The sequence below is a fragment of the Meriones unguiculatus genome, chromosome 5, assembly GCF_030254825.1.
Source record: "Meriones unguiculatus strain TT.TT164.6M chromosome 5, Bangor_MerUng_6.1, whole genome shotgun sequence".
NCBI lineage: Eukaryota > Metazoa > Chordata > Mammalia > Rodentia > Muridae > Meriones > Meriones unguiculatus.
The window spans coordinates 108,238,481-108,251,304 of NC_083353.1; the positions used below are offsets into that span (position 1 = coordinate 108,238,481).

Consider the following 12,824-nt stretch of genomic DNA (forward strand, 5'->3'; position numbering starts at 1 on the left):
CCCCGCATCTCCACTTCACTAAATGCATTCCTTCCAAAACTTGCTTTCAGGACTTTCCCACATGGATTATGGTTTTTTGGGAATGAATAAGAAAGGAAGAATCCAGAATTTGTCAGGCATCCCTCTTGTTCCTGGTCCTATTATACACAGTTCTATATATGTCATCTTATCCTTTGTATCAGTTACTTCCCTGATAAAACCAACTTAAGAAAGGAAGACAGGAGGGGAGGGGAAGCAAGAATGAATATGATCAAAATGTATTGTATGAAATTTTCAAAGAATGACACAGGTCACTTGGCCATGAAAGATTTCCCTCTTGAAGAGCCCACATAAAAAACTTGAATTAGCCTCATTCTATTCTCAAACTGAAGATGTTGGCCAGTTCTCCAAATTCAACATTCTTCAAATTGTTGTCCTTGCTCTTCAGATACCCACCACTCAAAGGACTGGATGGATGGATGGATGGATGGATGGATGGATGGATGGACAGATGAGCAGAAAGATAGACATGGTGAAAAGCAACAGGACCCAGGACCTGTGACTAGAAGGTTAGGAGCACAGGAAACACAACATTTAGAAAGGAAAGTAGCCACATGTGTGCAGTGTTACTTTGTGAAATAATCATAAATACTTTGAAGTCCCAGCCCTGACCACTAGGAGAAACCAAGAGAAATAAGCCACACCTGCATTAACTCAGACTGTTATAGCAAACACCACGAACTAAAGTCTATAAGAACAGAAATGTGTTTTCTCATAGTTCTGAAGGCTGGAAGTTTAAATCAAGTGTTAGCAGTTTCTACTGAGTATCTCTTGGTTCTGGATGTGGTATCCTCTCTCTTCTTGTGTCTTCATGCGGTCATCCATCTGCATGTATATGTCTTCCTGAGAACCCCAAGCCTGCTGGATTGAGACACCTAGTTAATTTTAATTTACCTTCCTAAATCCTGAGTGGCATGATTCACCCACAGGAGATTTCCACTTTCCACAGAAGGGATCAGAAATCTACTTTCCTGTGCATGCTGCGCTCTTCAGGGCTTTCTTCCTCACCTTGTACCCATCTGTCCTTTCCAAGCCTTGTGTATAGGGTGCTAGGGGGAAAAGAAACAATATAAGAGAGAAGGCCATATGAAGGCATAAATGTTTCTTAGTTAAACCCAGTATTTTCCTCTGAGAATATGCTGGTTTGTCTCTTCTTCTGTCCTGAGATATGTTTGCCAGTGGCTGTCCAGCTCAGGACAAACTCCAACCCAGTGCCCTTTCTGTTGACTCGAGGCTGGTGTACTTGTTTTGACCCTGTGGACAGTCCCCCAGCTAGAAATCTAATGCCCATCAGTTAATGTTTTGTAGACACATTTTAAAAGCTCACTGTCTGGAAGGCCCCTGAGGGTCCTGTTACTGCTTGTAGAATCATTAGAGCACAGTGTTCTCAACCCCACTTATATGAGGGACTGAGAGCACCTGGAATTTTGAAAAGAAGCTAATAAGTTTTGAAATATAACCCCTAGATAACTGATAACCTAAGCAGAATTTCATGCGTAGTCTCCAGTGTTGAACTTTATAATCGATGACAGGAATGCTTTAATCAAGGTGTTTGTTTTGGTTTCTTCATACTGCTTGCAGTCATTGTTGGAAGGCTCTTACCGAGTGGTAGTTCCAAAGATTAAGCCCTTCCAGGGCAGAGCCCATGCCCAGGAGCAGTTAGCCAACACAAAACGGACTCCATGTGTTTCTGTGTGCTTTGTCATTGTTATTTGTTTGGTTCTGGTATCCATTTCTCTTACTGGATTTTGTTTGTCTGTTTCTATTTTCTGACTTTTTTTTTTTGAGAGGGAGACAGAGAATGAACATGATAAAAGGGTAGGGAGGAAGGAGAGAAGGAGAAAGAACATGACCAAAATATATTGTGTGGGGAAAAACTTCACACTGGCACAAGCCAATGAAGGTGAAATGTCACTCTGCCCAGGACATGTGAGCTGATGGGGACGGTTCCTGTCCCATCAGGGGTGTTTGTGACTGATAAGGATGCACATCCTCAGTTATCTGTTGATCCCGTCTCTAGAAGAACTGTGAGGTTTGATTAGCTGAGCACGGGAGAAGTGCTGTAACCTGTGTCACATCTTACAAGGCTTAATTAAGTCTAATGTGTGTAAGGAGGCTCTGGCTAGAGACTGAGCATCTGCACTTGGGCCCCAGAAGCCAGAAGAATAGTCTCTCCCTCATGGAAATGTCATGTCATCAAACTAACTGAGAAACAGATGCTCCCCCAGGCAGGATACGTAACAGTCATAAAGGGCACGTCCACCCATGGCAGCATCAAAAAGACATGTCCTCTCTTCTAATCCTACAGGAAGGGAACTCAGAAAGAACAGCCCACTTTTTCTCTTGGTCTCTATCCATTTCTTTAGCTCTTGTTGCCTGAGGCTCCACCATATTAGGATTGTTCACATCTGAATACTGCCCTCTTCCCAGCCCATCAAGGGCCATTCTATTCCGCAGGTGGGATGTTGTTCAACTCGTGAATCACTACCACAAGCCAATTACTAGTAGATCTTTAGATTTTTTTTTTCTGACAAGTCACAAAGAAAACAAAGACAGGCTGACATCAAGACCCTCACCCTTGAAGAAGCACAAGAAAGCTCTCCACCCTCCCCAGCGAAGACACTTTTCCCCTTTCACTTTCGCCTTTGGTGAGTTCCTCGCCTATGGTGCTCACAGGCAAGCTTCCTTTGAAGATGAGCTGCCTGACGTTCCTTGCAGCCTTTTATTATTATTCAGAAACAAACCTACAGTGAGACCCTGGGGAGCCCTTTCTCCTTAGTCAAGAGGGGCTAAGGCCTAGGTATCTGACTCAGAACTGAGTGTCGCAGGCACACTGGAGACCTTCATGGTTTGAATAGGAAATGCCCCCACACCCAAACTCACATATTGAATATTCGATTTCCAGCTGGAGGCACTGTGCAGGGGAGGCTGTAGAAAGGTTGAGAGATGAGATCTAGCTAGAGGGCATGGGTCACTGGACGCTGGCTTCTGAAGGTGCTCTCTAGTCCCTTGTCCCTCTGTGTGTATATGGGTTCACTCTCTAGCACAGCACACACACCTTCAGTGTGGTCTTGCTACCACGTTGGTGTTGGGCGTGAGTATTCTACTTTGGGAAATATCTACTCCCTTCACTATAGACCAAGAAGCAATGAGAACAAGGACTATGGACCAAAACCGCTGAAACTAGGAACCCAAATAATCCCTTTAAAGTTCCCTCTCAGTATTTTTAGTCACAGATTGTGAGCATAACTAATACAGAGGCCAGTGGAACTGGATTTGCATCCTCTACCCTCCAGATACTCCTACAGGTTAGGAGTCAAAAGATGCACCTGAAAAGAAAAGTTTCAGAGAAATGGCCTCTGCCCCCCTCACAGACGTTTGGAGGCATGAAACATCAATCGGCCCAGATGTCTGTCCCACTAAAGATCAGGTACCAGAAAGCACAATGTGTTCCTGAAGGAGAAATTAACCATCTCTTCACATGCCATGCTCATGGTCATCTGAGGGAGAGGGCTTCTTAGTCTCAGCTTACTCTAGGTCCCCTCTTTCTAAAACACTTGTATGAGCCTGAGAGGAAAAGGGGCTGTCTGTCAAAAACAAACAAAAGTAATCTACTGTCCTTTGGAACTCAGAAAAGTTATCTGTATGACATTCCCTCAGTGGTTAATCCTGGATGTCTCAGCCCCTCGAGAGTCTAAGGACACATAAATCCCTGCATTCTCAAGAAAGCAGCACAGTGACTTCGTTAAACTTTCATTAGGGTACAGCACATTTGGGGAGCAATTTGTATCAATGATAGCTGCCAGACAGAGAAGCCAATGCCCTTTAGGCCAATGTTTCCAAGTCCAACCTCCATGTAAAAGGTCCCTACACCCACCCAGACAAGCTGGCCGGACATCAAGCAGAGGGAGGGTGTGCTCTCATCTGGACTCCTGGGAATGTCTACGCTGTGGAGTCCCATGGCCGTGTTGGAACTCCTGCTGCTGAGGGGGATGTGAAAGGGAGGGGTGTGCCATTGTAAGGGAATCTGGTGTTTATGGGATCCAAGCAGAAATGTGGCCGCCTTTGTCCTCGTGAGCTGATAAAGTGTGGGACTGTCTGGTTTGGTTGTGTGGACATTGTTTTCACCAAGCCACACCTTGTCGCTCCTCAGCTCAGGATGCTTCGTGTGACATGCCTCTTCGCTTCACGATGGCTGTGGGGAGGCAATAAACAAATGTCGTGCCTTTTGTTTAAATTTTAATACAGTCATTATCGGGAAGTTTAAAGGCTGGGTGGTTGTGTAAGAGTTTTCCCCTATATGAGGGACGGGGCTACTGGCATTCCTGACATTAGAAGTGGGAGGAAAAGATTACCAGGGAGGAAAGGAGGACTTCCTCCTTCTCCAGGAAGGCTGACAGATAAGCGGGCTCTGACCACTCTGTGGACTCCCTCAGCCCTCTGAATTGGGAGAGTCCAGCGTGAAGTATGGACTTCCAGCTGGGAGCCCCAAGGCAGATCACCTCATAGAGGAAATCAGAAACTACAGCAAAGGGGCAAAGGGTACCCTGAGCATCCACAATGGGAAGTCAGTTTGCCCCACTTGGCCTCACTTCCTATTTGCCTTTCCTACATCATCTTCCAGTCCAGCCAAGCCTTGTCTCAGTGGCACGGGCTCCCTTCAACCTTGCACTGGGGAAAGCAGCCCCTGTTTGCACAGAGTTCTGAATTGTTCAAGGAACGAAGTCCTCTCTGGAAGGTAGAAAAACAGGAAGAGTCCCAAGGAATTGCCGAGGCAAAGGTAAGTATGAGCAAGCTGGAGACAGTCTTCTCCACCTCCAGGAAGGCTAGGAGAGTCCCCATCTTCTTGCTGCTGAGGCTGAAACTGACAGTGTAAACCAAAGGCTGTAGACGAATGAAGTGAGGGTCTTAGTCTTCTTTCCGTTGCTAATCATGACACAACAGGCTGGCTACATTACAAAGAAATGAGACGTATTTTGGCCCATGCTTCTGACCCAAGATCAAGGGTCTTCATCCTTCTGCTGGAGAAATGTCAAGATGGCGCAGCTCATCATATGTCAAAAGACCAGGCACTTAGGAGGCCTAGCCTAATTGCCATGTGGAGCAATCAGCTCTCAAGATAACCTTACATCAACATTTTAACCCATTTGTATGTGTATGTGTGTGAATGAAGGGAGGAAGAACTGACCATCATTTCTTGAAGGCCTTGCTTGGCCCCGCCTCTCACAATATCACACAATGGAGAAGGCCTATCAGCATGCATCTACGGTACCCATACTCAGCCAATGGGTTTGCTGTTCAGTTGGTGAGAACAGACACTAATTTGGCTACCCTAGAAGGCAAGTGCTCTTAGTAGCTATAGCAGACTTTGTTTGTCAGTGTGAAATGTGCACTGTGCGCTTCCTGGATAAACATTTCTTGAGTAAAGAGTTAAGTTCATTGCTATTGTTGTTTGTTTGATTGATTGATTGATTGATTGATTTTTCTCTTTGGGGAGAGATTTTTTTTTTTTCTCTGTTGGCTTAGGAATTTTGCAAATGATTCACTTCAACATTTCAACAGAATTTCTCAGAGGTGTCCGAGAACTGTAACTGAGTTCAGGAACTGAAAATTTGCTTTTTGTCACTGTTCCAAAAAGATTTGTTACAGGGATAGAGAGCAGAAGATGAGAAAGGGATATGATTATAGGGTACAAATTCTTCTTGTTAGGTGTGGTTTGGGTTGGGATGGGTTGGCCTGACTTGTTTCACTCAGTATGATTATTTTGATGTTCCAGTAGTGTGTCTTGCTGCTGCGTGCTTATTCACTGTGTATGTGTACCACAGAATCATCATTAACCTACCATTTGGGTTCTTTCCAACTGAAAGTTAGTATAGAGAAAAATGTTATAAACACTTTTATAAAAGTCTTTTCATGCTGTGTTGTTATGTGTGTGGTGTATGTGGGGGGGCGCATGCACATTTGCATATGGAAATATGTGTGTGTACATAAGTGAATACTGTGGTGGTTGGAGTGAGGATGCCTTTCATAGGTTCACATATTTGAATGTTTAGTGCCCAATTGATAAGCTGTTTGGAATGGCTTAGGAGATGTGCCCTTGTTAGAGTAGGTGTGTCCTTGTTAAGGAGGTGTTTCACTGTGGTGGGCTTTGCTGTTTCAAAAGCCCATGCCAGGCCCAATGTCTCTCTCCCTTTCTGCCTGCTTCCTGTGAATCAAGAGGTAAAGCTCTCAGCTGCTGCTGTAGGGCCATGCTTGTCTGCTTCTTGCTGTGATGATAATGGACTAACCCTCTGAAAGCCCCAATCAAATGCTTTCTTTTGAAAGAGTCACCTTGGTCATCGTGTCTCTTTATAGCAACCCAACAGTCAGTAAGACACATATGGAGGCCAGAAGTTTTCAAAGGGTGCCTTTTCTCACTGGGCCTGAACCTCATCCAATTAACTAGCCAGACAGGTAGCCAATGACCTTCAGGGCTCCACCTATCTCCACAACACCCCTTATAGGCACATGCCCCATGGCCAGATCTTAACGTGGTTTTGGGGAGTCAGTACTCATGATTGTATGGCAGGTACTTTACTGACTGGATCATCTCCCCAGCCCTTAACTTTTATTAGGAACCTACTAAACTACTTTCTCCCATATCTCTACCGATGATGGCCTTTTCATTTTAGCCCATAATAAACAAGAGGTAGTATGTCTTTGTGTTTTTTAACTAACTTGCACTTCCCTAAGATGCTAAGGATCTTTCCAGGTGTTTATTTACTAACCTTATTCTTTTCGTAGTAAAGTGCATGTTCATGTCTTTTATATATTATTATTTCTTATTATTTAACTCTAGAGGTCTTTGTATATTATATCAATCCTCCTGATATTAGTTCCACAGACACATCTTCCCTAAGAATGCCCAGGCTTTTCATTCCCTTTAAGACTTCCTTTTAATAATAGAAGCCTTAATTTGAATGAATTTCCACTGTCTGTTTTACTTTTCCTTTATGGACTGAACTTTTGGTAGTAACTTATAGGAAGTCTTTTTATTGGATCACAATGACTTTCTGTTTTCTACAAGAAGCCACTAAGTTATGGGCACTCCTGACACTGTGTGCATAAAAACTTAAAAGATAAGGGTTCAAAAGGCCACTGGCACCTCTGAGCAGCCTATGCTAAGCTAAGGAGGCATCTGGTATCTTCAAGGAGGTAACAGATTCCAGCTGAGGACCGGGAGGCTTTCGGAGTATTTCCCCTTCTCTGTCACATAGCAGTCTGAGGTCTTTGAGCATGTGTAATGGGTGTGGAGTGGCAGAGTCCATATGCACCATAATGGAAAGAAAGAGAAGATGAAGGATGGGCTGGAGATGTGAAGGGTGCAGCCTGGTCCTGTTTTTACTCTCTATTCTTGGTTAGAACAGATGGCCTCACATGCCTGGAGCATCTTCGTGTCGGCTGATATCTCTTTGCCAGCAGAGACTATGATAGCTCCAGAGGTAACCACACCAGGAGGGCAGGAGCAACTTCCCTACTTCTTCACTCTCCTAAGACACAAGTCTAGGGCACTGTAGACCCAAGTGTGGGTCTTCTCTGAGCAATCTTCCTCCTGCCGCTAAGCTCTAAAGAGTGATTTCCTCCCTAAAAAAGTAGAAGTCAACCCCAAATGTTTATCTCAGACTTTTCTTCTGGAAAAGCAAATCAATTTGACCAGAGTTTAGGAAGAACCCCAGAAGTACCCAAAGGGTCATCAGATGAAAAGGAAAGAAAGATACAAGAAGTAGCAAAGAGGTGGGGACATAGACAGGGGATTGGATACAGACCAAGACCACAGAGCCTAGGCTCAAAACAGTACCCAGATCAGCTGATTCACCACATTCCTGCACAAACCATTAGGCACTTCAGTCCTGGTTTCCTTATCCCCAAGATTGGATTATGAAACTCTCTTCTCGGGATGCTGTGATGGAGTTAGATGTGCAGGAACAAAACAGGTTTGATAATTTGTACCAGGCTTTATGAAACTGCCCTCCAGCCAATTTTTTTCCATTGCTGACCTTCAGAGACTGACATCAAGAAAAGATGGCAGCGACTAAACACTGTGATCTCCTACCCTCAAGCACAAAGACAAGCTCAGCATTGACTCTGACAGTTCCCTTAATCCAGAGTAGTTCTGGCAGAACTTTCCCACTCACAAAGTCGCCAACTAATTATACTAAACAAGCTTCATTCTGAGCCAGAAATGTGATTGCTCATATTTCTTTTAAAGAGGTAGACCAGAAGGCTTGTTTCTCTGCATCCATTCAGGGAGCCAATAAGACACTGGAAGATATGCTGTCACATGGAAGGGAAAAAGAGAAAAAGGGAATGGGATCCTCAGGCCTAGGCACTGTGCCTTTCTCTATGCCAGCCTGTGGCTTCATTCTGCAAGTGGCTTGTGAAAGCAGAGAGTGCCACAGCCTGAGATACCACACCAGAAGGATTTTACCATGAAAAGTAATAAAAAAGAGACGAAGCTAGCTCTAGCCTCAGTCCATCGAAGGCAGATGCAAGGGTTCTTGCCCCACCCATGGGAAACTGGCATCTCTCTGTCTCTTCTGCATCATCTGTTGCTGCCAATCAAATGTCCCTCTGGTTTTACAGCTGCTGTCCAAAGGCATCTGATCACAGCCTCTCTGCAAATCGTTGGCTAGCACTGGTATAGTTCTAAACTCTGTGTATATGTGTGTCTCACCTGTAAAATCCAAAAAGCAGAAAGGGCTGAGCTTGGTCAACACGCTAACCTGAGGGCTGACTTGGCTGGCCAGGGCTCTTGCAGAAGACGCTTGCATGGAAAATGTGAAGGTGCAGATCAGACCTGCAGTCTCATCCTTTACATTAAATCATATAAAAAAAAAAAGAAACTTCTGTTAACCTTCAGTGGTCATCACATTCATATTTATGGGTTTTAATGTGTTGGGAGTGATTTCGAGGGGGCAAGCAAAAAATTATTCAGATCATGGAACCCTGGGTAGAGGATGCCAGTTGGAAGGCCAGAGAGCCGGGCCACAGGTAGAATTGGATGGAGTCCTTGGAGAATTATGAAAGCTCTGTTAGGTCAATCTCAATGTCATAAATAGTTATGATAGAGTTATTTGTGTCAATCATACTTTTACAGTTTCTGTCAGCAGGAGGGATTTACAAGTCCAGTCAGCCAGGGCAGCCTATCTGGCAAACATCGTGTTGGACCATCCAGGCTCTCTTAGCTCCAGATCCAGCTCCCACTCTGGTTGCGCCTGTAACTAGAGTTCTGGGATGTGGATTGGGTCACAGAGATGCTTCAAGATGTCTAATTTACAACACCACTGATTTGTGGTGTTGAGATAAAGTGGCCAGTGAGGTTCCCATGCAATGACTGTCCATCACACGCATCTGGAAGGAAAAACACACAATTAGATGGGTGATGGAGGAGGTGGTTTTGGAATGGGGTCCAGATCTTGTTAAAATATTTTACAGCCCTGGGAATAATGTCAGCTATTCCTTTAAGAACACACACACACACACACACACACACATCTCACAGGAGGTGGGATGTAGAGAATAAACTTCAGCTTATGAATTTGGCTTTAGTCTGAGCAACATTAGAAACGATGAGCTCATCCCTGTGGCCCAACATACGTCTTCAATGCATTCCATTCTTCTACTTGTTGCTCTGATTGGAAATCAGAGATGGCCAACACCATTATTCAGCGGCTAATATTATTTCAGTGGGTCACTCCATTTCCTTCCTGTAGTAGTAAGAATCTATACTTTTATGGTGTGGACTCTGGCAGCCCAGATGAGCTAACCCCAGGCCATGTTCCCCACTAGCTAGTAGCAGCCATGGTGCAGCTCATGACTCAGCTTCCTGAGCACCTGGTATTCAGTCTGATCCTTCCAGGAGGTGGCCTAAGGGAAACGGTGTTGCTTCATGAGGTGACACTTCTCTCACCTGAGAGGAGATACCTAGGCCTAGAATCCTGTCTGTCCTGGGCATGCAAGGGGCAGCTCTGTATTGGTTTAGCTGGTCTCATGTTTCCATCCTAACCATGATTGTTACACTGGCCTTCTTATGATGGCTACAGAAGGCTGGTTTCATTCTGCAACTGGAGAAAAGAGTTTCCAGCTAGTACCAGATCAGAACTTACTAAGACCTCCGGCAAAAGCCAAGTACCAAGGAAGCATGTAAGCTGATCCCCAGGGATGCAAAAGTAAACTCTCTCTACCCAAAGCATCAACCTAACAAGCCCAAGACGCAAAATGAAATAGTACAGAAGATATCATTGAAGCAGAGTTTGAAGGAAAAAGCCAAGTCCCTCAAAGGCCTAGAAACTGTTTCCAAAGAATATATATTTTGTGATAAATAGGCAATGGTATTTATGTGTGACTGAAATTTTTATCTCATGCCCCTTTAAGTAAGATTGATATCAGACAGATCAGTCTTACGACACTGGATGGATGGACTTGCCTGATACAGATGTGACTAGCCCAGATGTGGCTGATCACAAGCCTGGTTGTGTACAGTGCATTGGAAATGTTCGCTTATGGGATGGAACCTTGTTGGTTCAAAATATATGATGCTAGAGAGTTCAAAATTATCTGAAGGAGAAAACCCAGAAATAAGATGTCAACAACTTCATTTTCCTAGCCTATATTGATGACTGCGAAAAACTTTTGGCATCAATAAAACGTGAGTGATTGCCTTTTCCAATTGTCCAAAATGAGAAGCAGGCCCAAGGAGGCATGTTTCTGCCAAGGGAGATTTCTCTTAATTATCCCTGAGCCTCATTTGCTGCAGGGTGTAGCAAACGGCCAATTCCTTTTCTCTCTCGACCATGACCCTAGGTACTCGTTCATTCGTATTTGGTCATACACCTGTACACATGCACACAAATGCACACCCATGAAGGTCTCTAACAGGGACAAGGTGACTTGAAAACATGACGAGCAGACTCGCTAAGTAGAAATGCGGGCAACAGCACAGGACAGATAACAAATCTTTGCCAAGATCAGTATCACACGGGACCCTGTTTGCTAAGAGGTCCTCAGCCTCTCTGTTTGGATAAATGAGGGTTTGGATTACTCAAAGTGACTGGCCTTTTAAAACCACACAAAATTCTTCTTTTTGCAATAAAACCTCAAGACTCATAAGGCTCAAAGAAGTAGAAAAGCCATGTCCCTTAGGACTAAACCAGAGAGGAAAAGAAGCTGCAGCCAAGAGCATTGTTTCCAGCTTACAAGGGATCACCTCCCTGTCTGCATACCCGCTGTGATTTGTAAAGGAGGTTAAGGGTCCGGGTTAACCACCAAGATTAGAAGTTTGAGTCCAGGCGAGAGCTGCCTGGAACTGCATTTCAGTGTGTCTGAGGGGAACATGTGCATTCTTTATGGACCTCAGCAAAGCTGCTGTCTCCTTGGTGACTAAACGCAAGAAGGCAGAGATAAACTTCCAAAGGGCAATATTTTCTAAGGGCACAAGGTGAAAGGAACAAATGGTACTTCATCTCCCAAATGCCTCGGAGATTATTTAGATTACCATTTCAAGGCAGGAACCTTCTGACTTGATGCAGTGTTTGGACTCCAGAGGAGAAGGCTGAACCAAAAGCCAATCCGTTGAGTTCAGAGATGGGAAAGGATTTCTCTTCTTCCAACTTTACTGTTTTCTTCTTCTGTTGATTCATTACATCTGCAAACCCTAATACTTTTCTCATGTGACTGCCTTTTTTTTTTCCTTTTTACCTTCCCGTCTTCTTATTGGAACTGACTCTTGGTCAAGCGTGTTTACATGGAGTCTATTTTGGCCAGATCAGCACAGGGACAACCAAATACTTTGACAGCAGGTCACCTACAGAACCTGGGGAAGGTTCTCCAGTGTATAACCCCACTTCTCCAACTTCAGTGATGGCTAAGATTGACGCCATTACCTAAGTCGGCAAAACCTCAGCCTCCCGAGCAGGATCTTCTTTGCCTTCCCTGTCTTCCAGGAACCTGTTTCAGCAAATGTCACCCGCCCGAGAGGCACCAACAGCACCCAGCTCTGTCACGAGTCTATCAAGGCTGCTTGAAGGCACCCTTTCCTAATAAGCAGAAGTTTGGAACAGCCTGCTACACTTTTGTTTAAAATATGAGGGACTTTTAAAGATAGCTATTGTTACTCTTACACTGATTCTTATTCACTTTCCTTCCTTTGTTTCCTGTTCATGCACTTGGCATTCCTGCACTGAAAGTGAACCACAATGCAGAATATGAATGATGTCATCCCGGGAGGACCTCACGAAGGGGAATTCCAGGTCAGATGCTCCGCCTCTGTGAAGACCCATGACCAGTCTCAAGCCGCGGTCTAGCCTGCTAACCAGCTCCCTGACGTAGCGAACACAGGCACATCTGGGTGACAGAGGGGATGCTGAAGGGACAGAGGAGCCAGAGGGGGACCCACAGACGGCTCTGCCAGCCAGTGCGCTTTCAACACTGGAACAACTTGCTCTGGATTGTCTGAGATCACATCTCCCCATCTTCGTTTTTCTCTTCTAGACTTTGCAATATAATAAATACAATATTTTAAATAGTTTCTCATAAAATTATACCTGGAATGAAAAAATTATTAATGTTCAGTGGCACAGTGCTTTCCAAGTATATGTAGACACCTGGGTTCCATACCCAGCACCATAGACACATGCTCACATGCACACGCATACACATGCACACACACATACACACATTCACACACACACACATGCACAAGCACAATACACAAACACAGAGAAGTATTCAGTTTACAGACGTGCATT

General features: G+C 44.5%; 2 long non-coding RNA genes across 2 annotated transcripts; one reads left to right on the forward strand and one right to left on the reverse strand.

Annotated features, from left to right (window-relative positions):
• Window positions 1-241: 241 nt before the first annotated feature.
• LOC132654265 (uncharacterized) lies at window positions 242-7,883 on the reverse strand. Its single transcript, XR_009591925.1, has 3 exons — window positions 4,178-7,883; window positions 934-1,088; window positions 242-541 (listed from the first exon to the last, which is right to left on the reverse strand). It is a non-coding gene; the product is annotated as an uncharacterized LOC132654265 (long non-coding RNA).
• On the forward strand, window positions 4,693-12,614 carry LOC132654266 (uncharacterized). Its single transcript, XR_009591926.1, has 2 exons — window positions 4,693-4,819; window positions 12,264-12,614. It is a non-coding gene; the product is annotated as an uncharacterized LOC132654266 (long non-coding RNA).
• Window positions 12,615-12,824: the final 210 nt, after the last annotated feature.